Source organism: Pezoporus occidentalis, unplaced genomic scaffold (assembly GCF_034315485.1).
Source record: "Pezoporus occidentalis ecotype Australia unplaced genomic scaffold, CSIRO_AGI_Poc_V1 ctg44, whole genome shotgun sequence".
NCBI lineage: Eukaryota > Metazoa > Chordata > Aves > Psittaciformes > Psittacidae > Pezoporus > Pezoporus occidentalis.
The window spans coordinates 610,806-622,310 of NW_026915769.1; positions in this window are offsets into that span (position 1 = coordinate 610,806).

Genomic DNA, 11,505 nt, shown 5'->3' on the forward strand with positions numbered 1-11,505 from the left:
TCCCTTCCAACCCAAACCATTCTATGATTCTGTGATACAATTCCATGATTTGCTATAGGTCTCTCACTTACCTCCCATCTGTGAAAGCCTCCATCACCCATCACCTCCTGCTTGGCTGCGGTACCTCCCTGCTGCTGCCAGTCCCTGTGTTGTCTGAGCTGTCTGACCTCTGCCTGGTGCCTCTCGGTTTTACAGCCCTGCTAATGAGCCACGGGGCTGTCATACCGATGTGAGACCATGGGATTTTTGTCTTTTTGTGACTTGAAAAACTACATCCAGAAAGTTGTGTTAAAAATTGTTACAGCTGCACAATGAAATATTGAGAGGTTTAGCAGTGCCGGGATTGAACTGACCTGTGCAAATTCAATTCACTTCCAAAGCTGGTTTAAAAGAGGTATCTATTGCTATTTTGCTTCATCCCACACAGCTGGCTTTCACATCTGAAGTCTCATGTAGTTTTAGTTACGATGTATTGATAAGCCCCCAACCTTTTGTTGCTTTTTTCAACATAGCTTGAACCAAAAGTGTTTGAAATCAGTTGAGATTTCACAAATGTTACTGTTGCTGTGTATCCTAAAAGCAGTACTTTTCCTTGCATCTTGTGCAGCAATGACATGAAAGAGATGTTTAGGTCAAAGACCCAACTTTTGCGGTTAGCCCACCAACTTTTATCTGGATGCCCATGAGCAGACAGGCTGGCGCAGATGGGGCCCAGCTCCATGATGCCCGGAATTACAGGATGGCACAGGATGGTCAAGTGTGGTTTTGGCCACATGGATCAACCCCATGGTAATTGACTGTCTCTGTTGTCTGATCGTTGCCTGCAGCAGCACCCTTGTCAGCTGATATATATAAAAGAAATACATCCAAGGGTTTTCATAGTAGCAGAGCTACATGAGCAAGCAACTGAAGTTTAATTTTCCCTCAGCATAGTATTGCTCATATATAGCTATTAATTCTTTTCTAAGCATAAGGGCATGAATGATCTTATGGTAAAGGCACTTGCTGGGTTCAGATGGCAGGAGTACAGCTCCTAGCTCTGCTGCAGACTGACCTTGAACAGGCCTCAACCCAGCTCCCTGGGCATATTTAGGGATGCACGTCCTATTGATATTGCTTGAAGATAAGTACCTGAGTACTCCAGTGGTTCTGCTAGACTGAGAGTCCTCAAGAGAGCCTAAGCTTACAGAAGGCAATTGCCCTGTGTCTCAGTTCCTCATTTTGAAACAGCAATACAGGCAGGTCTTGGTCTTTCTAGGGGCACCTTACCAGGCTGTTGAACAACCTCACCTTGACATCCTGCATCACAATGTCACAGAGATAGAGGAAAGGTGCTCCTGTGCCCCACTCTGCCCCTGCTTCTCTTCCTGCAGGTCACTGCAGGTTTTCCAAATGTGAGTGTATCTAGCCTGTTCGTTCAGCCAGTCCATGGATCCTATGTTGTGCATGGCTTTGCTTTGAGGTATCTCAAAATTCTCTGTTACTCTGTGTGGCAGAGCTTTCTAGTGCGAGCTTTCTCTCATTCTCTTTCTCTCATCATCTGGGTGGGCTCTGCCTCTTCCTACATAGCCATTGCCTTGCACACCCCATTAGTTTGGAGACTGACGTCTCTTGCTTTGCTTTTCTCACACTATGGGACTTTCTACAGAAAGAGAAAGGGCCTGGAAAACCTTCCTGAAGGATGAGTCCACCACTGCAGAATGAGATCTTCTAGAATTGATGACTATTACCAAATATTGGGAAAGCCCATTGATGCAGTGATGAAGCTAGATGGGGGCCCTGTTTCAACATGGGTCCTGAGGAATGGATAATAAATTAATACTAAGAAATGCAGAGGAACCCCATCAGGAGGGAGTGACACAAGAAGGCAGTTGCAGCAACTGCATCTTTGACTCTACCATGCATGTCGGATGATTGTACTTTCAGCCTTGTTCTCTTCACAGTTTTCCTTTTGTCTAGTGTACAGCCCCATGTGTCTTACAGTTATTACCTATGGATGCTCAAGGGATTTATGCAACTGAAGAGCTTAACTGTCTTAGGTGTAGTCAGTTTTGTGGGAAATACTGATGTGGTGAGCAGCATTTGCAGCTAATTAAAATGCTACCCTTTAAAATAATTTTTGCTAAATACTAATGTTTAACAGCACTATTTTAACCGCACTTTCCATGTTCCATGGGGATTTGAGCTCTGTTAATTTCCCACTGGCTCTCTTGGTGCCATTTAGCTTATCAAAATGACCATGAAATTAAAAAACCTTAGTCATTTTACTTCTCTAGGAATTAATGCTAGCAGTAACAGGGGAGAATATAAAAGCTGCGAGGAAAAATATGACAGAATTCAGGCCATTTCCCCTTTTATTCCCCCAAGAAGGCAATTATTCTATAGTGCTGACTGACCCAGTGGAGCACAGAAAGCGCTCTGAGCACAAGCTGTGTTTGCTCTGCCAGGAGGAGGATGCACAGAGCTGCATTTCCGTTACAAAAAACACTGTTGTCCTGTGAGGCTGGGCAGTGAGTTAGTGCTAAATAGCATTCGCTTGGCCTCAAAATGAGTCAGTATCTGTCAAAATTGGTTGGTTGATCTTTTAAAACTCCCACTCTGGGCACTGGCCACTGAAATGAAGCTACTAACCCTGTGCAAAGCCAGACACTAAACCACTGGCAGGATGAGCTCTAGACCCCACGTGTGTTGTTTCCCAGGTTCCTGCTCTGCTTAACAGACCACACTGCTTGCCCGTGTAAGACAGAAATGTCCTCTAAAAAGGATGAAAAAGAGAGTGGGAACATGACACTTCTGTTTAGAGTAAGGCAGAGTGTATTTGCAGCATCCTCACATCATCACAGCAATCCAAACACACAAATAACATCAGTATGCAAATTTGCAACAAAAATTGCTCAGTTATTTAGCAATAAAATCTCCAGTTTTATTGCTAAATCAGCATCCAACAGCCACTTTGAAAACAGTGTAAACATTCAACACAAGATTGTTCAACAAGGACAATCAAAAATATATCAGTTATTTTTTTAACTGAAAGGGAAGGCTCACATCCTTTCACTGAATGCATGTCTGCACAGATCACCGTCAGCTCCTATTCATCAGATACTTTTAGCTACTTGCATTAATTCCTGTCACTTGGGTCTTACTTGCCTAGCCATTGTGATAGCTTTTTTTCTACATGCTTTGATTTAACTAAGTTCTGGGTCTTTCTTGGAAGTACAGGGTACATTATTTTCTGGTCCTCTATTGTACACCCAGCATCCTATACCTGCCCCTGCACACAGCCCTCCCTGGCAGCCCGCCTCTCATTCCCTCTTCACAACAAGAGGGTAACAAGAAGAGTTACTGTCCTGGCTCCACCACTTGTCAATCCTGTGCGCATCATATAACCTCTCCTTGCCTTTTAAAGCCATGAAGCTGCATCAATCCTGGTGGGATGAGCCTAGCAGCAAGGATTTGTTCTTCTGCGTTTGCTTTCCCCACTTGTAAACTGAGCATCACAATACTTGCCTGGATCAAAGGGGGTACAGAGAAAATTAAATAATTAATGTATGTGAAGCACTTTGAAAGATGAAAGGTGCTATATAAGTACAAAGTACTAACAAAAAAAACCACCCAAACCAACAAACCCCAGAGGCTGGCTACTGATGTAAGTCTCCAGTTTATTCTGTTAGAAATGCATGAAATCAAAATAATTGCCACTAACAAATGAAGAATTAGGTTATGCCAAGCCCTAAAACAGCTAGGCAGGGGACCAAGAGCCTTGCCTCCTCCTGTGGCTGAGTTAGGGCGCCTGTATGAACAAGAAGGAGCTGAAAGTGTGCCCACAACAGGGATTTGGAAGGGAAGGCACTTCCTGCATCACCGGATCATCTCAAGCAACCATGTCAAATGGTGCAATTCAGAAACTGATGATAGCACAGTGTCTTACAGCAAGCTATGTTTCTTGCTACTCCCCAGCCTCGCTGCTCCCATGGTTAGAAATCCTCCTCCGGCTTCCAGGCTAAATGTACTCATGGCCATTTGTATCCATTTGTCCTTGTGCCAACATTGTTTTAAGTTTAACACAAGGTATTTATAGGCCAGTTGTGTCCTCTCTAACCTTTAATGTTGTTAGGCTGAACAAGGCAATCCCTTTCAGTTTCCTGTTGTTAAGTAGGGTCTCCAGTCCTCCACCAAACACCCTACCAACACTTAGTTACTCTTGTTCCAGTCGCAATGCATCTTTCTCGAATACAGAAATAAAGCTGTATGTAGCCCCTCATAGGGTCCACCAGTACTTGTTCTCCATCATGAATACCTTTCAGGCCCATGTTAGAAATACTTGATAGAGCCTGGATCTTTTTTGCCTTTTTCCATGTCCATGCTATGCTGCCATTTCATCGTAATCCTATGACTAGCCAAGGCGCTTGAGACTTTTTATTTTTACAGAGAAACTCTGACACTTCTGCCTTACGTGCCAAACCTTACATTTGGCACAATTGAATTTCATCCTATTCCCATTGTTCCCACCCTCAAGGTCACACAGTTCTTCCTGTTTGATAGGCTGGGCCTCTTGTGTATTGACAAGCACTCGCATGTCTGTGTCATCAGGAAATTTCACGATGCACTCCTCCCTCCTTTGTGTGACAGGCAAATATTAACTGAAAGCAGTCCCCAAGCAGCCCTCAGACATTTCCACTAGCAACTGCATTCCAGATCTGCTTTCAGCACATCTTGCTTTCATCTCCCCTCCTGCTATGTCTCACCTATCTTGAGGCATGGCTGGGGTTCTTCCAGAAGGAAAGATGGTGCAAGTCCGTAGGGCTTGCCGGACATAGGCAGTGCTTTAAAAGCGGTTGCATTCCCTTGGGGACATTGCAAAAGAGAGTCAGAGAAGTTGCGAAGCACTGACATTTCTTAACAATGCTAAGCCAAGAAAATAAAATACTCAGGGTAACTTTGGATGGGAGGGAATATTCTTCAACATCTGGTGGAGCACATGCAATAATTCTGGCAGTGCAGAAAGCCCTGTGTCCTCAAGAACCCTTTCACATAAAAGGTCTGAGAAAACGGAGTACACAAAGCCGTGCTGTTATTGCTGATCAGAGGGAAACCGAGGCCAAGGAGAGGTGGAGTGCAGAGACAAGGGCTGGGTGGCTGTTTCAGGGGAGAGGTGGGCAGATGTCAAGAGTTCCAAATCTGCTGTCACGCAGCTCTGACCTGAGCCTCAGGCCTCTGTTTTGCCTCAGATAAAGAGCAGGCACTTTGGTCTTTTACAGAGATGAGTTATAGATGGTTTACATAAATGCAGCAATGCAGAAAGAAAAGGAATACTGGTTTCTGGGAGTAACCAGTTCTTTGTGAGGCTGAAGATTATGGCCCAGCATCTAGTCAACCCTATACTTGCTGAGACAAACTCAGGAGGAGACTGGAAGATATTAACCCCAATATACTCAGGTCTCCTGTCTCCAGGGAAAACCATGGAGTCCATTTTCAACACAGCCAACAGGTAGGGGCAAATCTTGGCCACACCACATCGAGGTCAGGAGCAAACTTTGCCTGGGCTGGAGGCAGCTTCAGTGCTCAGGTGCTTCAGGGCTCCAGAGGTGACTCTGAGGAAAGCCACCACTTGCGGTGGAGCCTGGTTGGAGGAAAGTCACAACCACTTAGTTTTGGAAGACTGAGAGATCTTCAGCTAGTTCCAGCTGGTGCCTTCCAGAAGACCCAAACGTGGGCTTCGGGCAGCTGTGCCTGTGAGTACATCAGACCTTGAAGTATGGCTGGGACAGTGAATAACGCAGTGAAACTACCCAGGTGCCAATGTGACACCTTGAGCCAGCTGCAGAAACAAAGGCCTGAGTGTCTGAAACTGCCAGAAAGTCTGAGAAATGAGATACATATGCATACGCACCACCAAGATTGTCCTAGATCTTTGGAGAGAGCACCGTATTAGAGCTGCCTACTGGCAGCATTACACCAGCTTAGAAGCACCATTTTTCATGTGCCTCTTGAAAAAAAGGCTTTTCTAGTTCCATTATAATGCATCAACTTCATGGGACAAGCTGAGCATGTCTGGCACCCACTGTTGTGAGGGAGACCTCCTTGACTTCTGTGCTAACTGATCCCTCCATCCCAGCTGTGAGTCCCACTCATGCAGTCAGAGCTTGGGAGTCAGTGCTGAGCGAAGCCAGAGCTTAGACGGACTTTAAGTATCTCTGCACCTGGCAGAATTTCTTGCAGTCCATCCTGCCACTCTCTGTGGGCTCCTAGCTCTGTGTTTGAGGGGGTTGTGTGTGAAAAGAAATGGAGAGCTGGACAGTGAGAGGCATGTCTTGCTTTTCTTTTTCATCCCATCCTTGCGCTGTACGAAGACAGTCAGATTCCTATGCCCAAAGCCCTTAGCTGGGCTTCCTCTTTGCTTGCTTACCCTCCTTGGGTTGCAAGTACTGGTGAGGGGCTGCCTGCTGGGATGGGGAAGAGGCACCTGCACTTTCTCCAAGGTCAAATGTTGGTCAGCAGCCCATGAGGGCAATGCTGCTGCCAGCTGTATTGGCCATGCAACCCCAGGTGGAGCTGCCTTTGGAGAAGAACCTTAGAGGGGCTGGTGGGTTTTCCCTAGAAGGAGAGTTTTGGTCTAATTCAGTCTCATTGCCTGCTGAGCCAGGGACATGAGCACAGGCACCGCTTTGGCAGGCAGCATATGGTGTTGGGACCCTTGAGCATCACCTTCACTTGGAAATAGTGACACCGAAGCCCTTAAATGCAAAGAAATTGTGTTGTGAGACCACTAAAATGGTTATTAACAGGATTGATTCATATCAGGGTGTGAGTGATGGACGTGGCTGCAGCAATGCTGCTGCAGAAGCTTCTTTCTTCCTCTTGCGGGGTAAAGGTCCTTCATTTTATCCCTCTCATTAATGAAAACTGAGAGCAGGATCTTTTGCCTTTTCCTTTGCTGCCCACAGTGTCCTGGCAGGTTTCCTGGCACTCCTGCATATTGTCTAAGGTGGAAGCTTGAGCCCTGCATGTGTGTGTGTGCATGTGTGAGTACATATGCATCCCCATGAGCACATGCACGGAACAGGCCTAATCGTTATCCTCGACAAGAACATGAGTAAGAGGATTTGCCTCTGTTTAACCAAGTAAGAATTAACACCTGGTGAGAAAGTCTAACAGCCATAGCATCTCATTAACGTATTTTGATGGACAATATCCTCTTCAAACATACCTTGAAGAAGGAGGACCAGCTTTGGAAAGGACACAGGGTGTTTGTAAGCTAGTCATCCCTCGTTTTCAAACTCCTTAACTCTGCTCAGTGAGATGCAAAGGGCTCCAGGCCGGTATAAAATACTTGCCAGAGCATAGTAGTGTGTACACCAAGCTGCAGCAGTTAGTTCTGCTTTCCTGTAGTATCAGCTTCTCGCCTCTTTCTGCTCCATCCCTGTTTTGAGGGACTGTCAGTTGTAGCTTGTAAGGACTCTCTCCAGGCCTCATGCAGAAACGTGGTAAAATATGACTTCCACGTTCCACACCAAGCAACCTGCCCTAGGAGTAGAAGGCAAGACAAAAGCAGTCAGATCATCATGGACAGCTTAACTACTGGGAAGTTTTCTATAGGAGACCTCAGTAAATTCTGGGTCACCATCTGGATTCAGGGAACAACAGCTGGAAGTGAGGAGCTCCAGGCACGGGGCACCTAAGTATGCTTTAGCAAAAGCAAAGATTTAGCAAACACTGTAAAACAGCTATTGTGGACACATTGCAAGACACTATTTATTTATAAAATAAATCTAAATAAATAAACCTAATCTAAAAGAAAATCTGATTTCTTTTGTACGGACAGATTTGCCTCATGGTCAGCCTTTGAGTGTGGAGTAATCTGACATAAAATAACTCTAATTCTTTCCACCTCTCTCACCCCATGCAAATAAATTGGAGAACTTTACACCTTATCCCTAGTATTGCCAAAAGGGCACATGGACCCCACACGGAGAATAATGTGGGTTAGATGGTTCCTCTGGACATCAGCTGGCCCAAACCAGTGCTCACAGCAGAGCCTACAGGCACACAAAAGGATGTGAACTGGTCTCAAATGTGTGTTGAAAACAAGCCTCACCTCCACATGACCCGAACATAAGAAATGGCTGTGTCAGAAGCCAGCCTGAATTGCGTGTGTCATACCCATTTCTAATTTGCCTTGTCTTACATATAATTGCGCTTTCAAAACCTAGATATTATTATAACCCGTAGTCAGTGGGCATGAGTCTCCAGAAATCACAGCAGCTGAATTCAAAACTCTGCTTTCAGGGAGAGTCTTGTCATTTATTTTAAAGGGGAACCCTCTGTTTGGCAGAGCATTGGTGTGCTGAGTATGGCTACTCAACGGTGTATTGGTGCTGCTCCATGGTCCATGGCTTGCTATGGGGTGAAGGGAGCAGGGGAAGAAGGAGTGAGGATGAGGCAGGGTTTTGGCTTCTCCATAGCTCATACTGACTTGGCAAGTGGGTGAGCCTTTGACTGGCTACAGCACATTTGGCTCCCTCTTGGCCCCAGTCATGGTGCTGGGGGCGGCATCTCTGAGGGGATACTTGGATCAGCAGTCTTGTTTTGTGGAGTGGCTCCTTGGGCAAAGGGAGCCAAATGCCCCACAGTCCTTGGGGCAATGCTGCAAGCCCTGTCCAAGCCTTTGTTCCTTGCTAATTTTGCTGCTCCACTTTTGTGAGCTGCAACCCTGTGATTGGCACTTGGCTGGACTGCGGATGCCTTGAAGAAATATCTGTATAAATGCAATTATGTGTGAGTGTCTGTTTGTGTGCCTGTGTGGGTTCAATTGCACCAAACACACTTTATTTCTAGTGTAAAAATCGCAATGGAGAAAAACCTGAGGTTTCTGAAGTCCCATGCAATGCTGTGTGTCCTCGCGGGTAGGAGAAGGAATAGGAAAGACTGTGTCATTGCAAAGCTGCAGCCCAGATCTTGCCATTTCTGTGTCTGATGTTGTGTGTGCTGTTTGACTTGTTGTCATCGTCACCCGGTTTGCGCTGCCTTTTGGCAAAGGGAGGAACAAGAGCAGGCAATGTTTTACAGAGGACAGTATCTGGCTATGGAAAAGCTTTGCAACATGACTCATTTTGTGTAAAGGACAAGAAATTACAACTGCGTGCCACATGAGAGATGGTAGCTGGGCTCAAATCAAAAAACATCCTCATCCAGGAAGGGTATTCAAGCATGTGCTTAATTTAAGAACATACTTAATCTGGGCCTTTGGGCATAAAAGGGTAATGATTATTCTTGTGTTGCCGAGAAACTCCAAGTGACGTCTGGAAGATGTATTACTCGAGAAAAAATTAGTGCTATTTCGGTGTCCTCGTTTAATCTTTCAATTTCTAAAAAAGTAATTCTTTTAATTTGTCATTGCTTGCCAGTGCTCTGAATTCCTTCACAGCTGCTTTACACTTGATTGTTAATGCCAAGTGGAATCAGCAAATATGATCTGGTTCAGATAATAATTATGGAAGATCAATCCTGCATCTGCCTCTTTTTTCTGTCTCCATTGAACTTCCCAGCATGTAAGATATGCATGTTTGACTTTGCAGGGAGAGAGAGCCACAGTAAAAGAACCTTATTCCCCCTTGTATACATTGTTTAATCATTTCAAAGCAACAACATCCATGCTCCATTTTTTTCGATGTGTTTGGCCCCTATTTTTTCCTCTATGTATTCCTGCAGAGATTAGACATAGTGTATATGATTTTAAGTATGCAATCTGTTGGAGATTGTTGAATTTTATGACAAGTGACTGTCTTTATTAGCAACTGGTCAGCATCCATCAAAGTCCCAAAGTAAAGCAAAAGCAGCTCAGTAAAAAGTAAAAGCTCACCGGTAAAAGCAGGTGAGCTGTCATCTGATCAGTATGTTATAATAACCATGTGAACACCAGGAGCAGCAAAGCAGAAGGCTGAAAGCTGCTCCCACCAGACAAGGTCCTGCTGCCCTTCACCGTGGGGATGGTGTCTCCCTGTGTAGGCACACTGTACCCAGCCTAGGGGAGGCTGCTTGTCTCAGCATGACCTGGGCAAACGGCATCTAATGTCTTTGGCTTCCATGGGAAAACCAAGAGCTCCAAGCGGTACAGCTACTCTAGACCCAGCAGCTGTGAGAAGGAAAACTGATCCACACTGACCATGTTTCATAGTTTCATACCCATAGCTTTCAGGCTGTGGACACCAGCCACACAAGTAGGATTTTCAAAGGGGCTGCAGGAGGCTGGGACCCAGGTGCATTTCCCTGTAGGACATATTCATCCTGCTGCTCATGGAGTGTGGCCTCCTTTTTGAGATAGTTGCTGTGCAGAAAGATCTTTAGGTGCCTGTTTTAAGAGAGATTCTTGGACCAGGAGACAAATAAGGGCTGTTACTGACTCTAAGATAAGTGCTAGTTCATTTTATTGACTTTGGGTTAATTCCTGTTCATCCTCCTCAGGCAATTATTCCCCCTGAAACCAACATTCATGACATGTTGTCATAAATAAAGTAGCAGGATTTTGGCCCCTTTTAGAAGACAACAAACATAAATCCATCTGCCAACACAAATCCAGGTGCTAAAACCAGGGATTTTCCTGGGGGAAAAAACACGGTAAAGATTTATGGGGTAGAACTGGGGAAATGGGCAGGCAGAAAGGAAAAGAAACTCTAACTTCATTTAATTCTCATATTTATTATGAAGGGAGATGTTCAACATGTGTTCTCAGCTTTGCCTCTGCTTCCCTGTCTGACCTTGGTGAGGATCCTTGAGCACCCCCTCCTTCTCAAAGCTCTGGTTAAACATAATTGTATGTGGCTTTGAGATCAAGAGGCAAGGTATACCAGTGAGTGCAAGCTATCGTAAGACCATTTTAAAAAGTGGATGATGGTGACAAAATATCTTGGAGAGAAGCTATGAAAGCATGGTACAGTAAGCAACATGGACAGGGAATAAGGTTTTTTCTTTTTAACCTCTAGTTTCTTTGTCTTTTCCTTTTTTTAAGCAACATATCTTGATCTTGCTCTATGGATCTAACACGAGAGTTGTGTATGCAGAAAGCCTCTGAAATCACTTTGTTTCTAGTTTTCTTTCATACACTCAGCAATATAAATAACCAAAGAGGATATTGCTTAACCCATAAACCAAAGTGACATCATAATTTATTAATACAGAAGGCACAGTTCATTGCTGTTAAATGCCATAAAGAGCTGGAAATAGAGTAGTTTCTCAGAAGGCATTGCCAATATGTCAAAGGAAAGATTTTTTTGATGCTGTCTCAGCATGCGTAAGATCCTCTCCAAACACTTCAACATTTTGGTTATTCCTCCCTGAACCACTCTACAGCATTCAAAGGCAGCTTTGCTGGTGACTTCCCCAATATCTGACATCTTCTTCCCGCCTTCCCTACTCCTCCCAGTGCTTTGCTCCTGTCACTTGCTCAAATTGACTCCTCTACGGGAAGGGTAATAAAAACCCACATAGACAGATTATGGGGACAGAGCT